Source organism: Nannospalax galili, unplaced genomic scaffold, assembly GCF_000622305.1.
Source record: "Nannospalax galili isolate Female #2095 unplaced genomic scaffold, S.galili_v1.0 scaffold517, whole genome shotgun sequence".
In the NCBI taxonomy this organism is placed as follows: domain Eukaryota; kingdom Metazoa; phylum Chordata; class Mammalia; order Rodentia; family Spalacidae; genus Nannospalax; species Nannospalax galili.
Window position 1 is genome coordinate 1,553,097 of NW_008340098.1, and position 1,964 is coordinate 1,555,060.

General features: G+C 40.7%; 1 non-coding gene across 1 annotated transcript; it reads left to right on the top strand.

Annotated features, from left to right (window-relative positions):
- Nucleotides 1-1,111: 1,111 nt before the first annotated feature.
- LOC115070676 lies at nucleotides 1,112-1,196 on the top strand. Its single transcript, XR_003849830.1, has one exon. It is a non-coding gene; the product is annotated as a small nucleolar RNA SNORD71 (small nucleolar RNA).
- The last annotated feature ends 768 nt before the right edge of the window (nucleotides 1,197-1,964 follow it).

Below are 1,964 nucleotides of genomic sequence, written 5' to 3' on the forward strand. Positions count from 1 at the left end.
TGGCCCCAATTGTTCAGCAATTCGTTCAACTACATCCCTAGTGTAGTTAACAAATCTCTGCTGATTATAGTATGTGTAACTGATCCAATTTACATTTTTGTTAATAGTGACCCACCAGAAGAAAAAGAAAACTCAAAGCCTGCTAATATTTGGCTAATATTAGACTCTTATGTAGTATATACTAACCTCCTTGGTGATTGTACTGGTGTCCCAGTCATGTTAGCCACTGTATCATCCCATGTGCTAGGGGACAAATTCAGAGGGTTATTGAGTCAGCTATTACAAAACAAGTTCCCACTCCCTATAGTGGTTTCTTACTCCAAGATACAACAGAAAAAGAGAACAAATGCCTTCTTAATGAGTTTGAAGAAAAGAATGTTTAAAAGAGGAGGGATTTATAAGAAACATCAGATGCTAGCCTTTTCTTTCAAACACTATAAAACATTTTATAAGGAATTTTAATGTTCTAATCATCCCCTGCCCACCCTACAGAAACTTTACGATGAGGAATTTTAATCATTTGATCAGCCTCTCCCCATCCTACAAAAACTTATGACAAGGGATTCTAATCTTCTGAGCGTCCCTAACACCACCCTATAAAATTTTTGGTTACAAAAGAAGGAAAAGAGTCCTGGTGAATTCCAGGAATTGATGGCCTGGGAATTGGAGGAAGGCTAAGCCTTTCCTCCTCATTAGTCAGCGCACCCCCCCCCCCCCCCCCCCCCCCCCCCCTCATTCGGATCTTAGCCAACCAGAAAAGACTGTGAGGTCGGACCCCAGCCAATGGGGAAGGACACAGTACTACTGAATTAGGAGTTAGGATAAAAACTTATCATACCCCTATTTTGTTTTTGCTTCTCCATGTCTCTGTTGTGGGTAATGCACCCTTCTGATTAGAAGTAAAGGTTTGCCTTGTTGCCACACTGAACATATTTCTAACACAACCTATAGAAATGACTGGCCACATCATTTTGAAAAGGCCTTTCATTTTGGTTACATGATGACAATTTCCCCAAACTACAGTAAATTAGCATTCCAGAACTAAAGCCTAGATTCCTTCCACAGGCAACCCCCTGCAAACCCTTGACAAAGGCTGGCCATAATAGATATTTGTTGCTGGAGGATGAAATTAAGGAGTGATCCGTCGGCTAATTATCTTACCACTATGCTGAAACTCAAATTACTGACAGCACACATTTAAAGAGAGAGAGAGAGAGAGAGAGAGAGAGAGAGAGAGATGTTTATCATTCACATGACATTCTTTTAAATCACTACTCAGTATTCTTTGTTTACTTCTAATGATGGCCAAGTCCAGGCCAAAAACGGGGAAGCTTTTCAACCTCCTTCCCCTGCCTGCTTCTGCTTACCTTGTAAGCTGATAGAGGGTTCTGATTCTGACAGAGACCCAACTCTGTGGGATTTTCCCCCAATAAAGCCTGCACTCTCTCAAGTCACTCATTGCTGACCATTCAATTACATTAACATCAGAAAGCAGTGAGATAGCTAGATGAAAAGAGAAGTAAATTGAGCTAAAAGCCTCTTTTCTGTTTCATGGAGAACAGGGTATAGAGCAGATTACTACAGCAACAGAAAAATTAAGATATGAGTCACCAACAGAGGCTGCTGGAGAGATGGCTCAGAAGCTATGAACACTGACTATTCTTGCAGTGGACCCAAGTTTAGTTCCCATCACCTATATGGCAGCTAACAACCATCTGTAACTCCAGCTCTGACCTCTATAGGCATTGTGCAACATGGGTGCACTTACTTTCATGCAGGCAATGCACTCATACACATAAGATATAAATAAAAGACAAAATATTTTTTTAAAAAAGAAAATTGTTAACTTACGGAAGGACAGGTGGCTGACCCTGGCTTCTTGATGTACAGGCTGTGATCCTAAGTCTATGACAAAAGGAGTAAAGGAAAAAACATGCTGACTAGAAATGCTTGATGAACCAGGT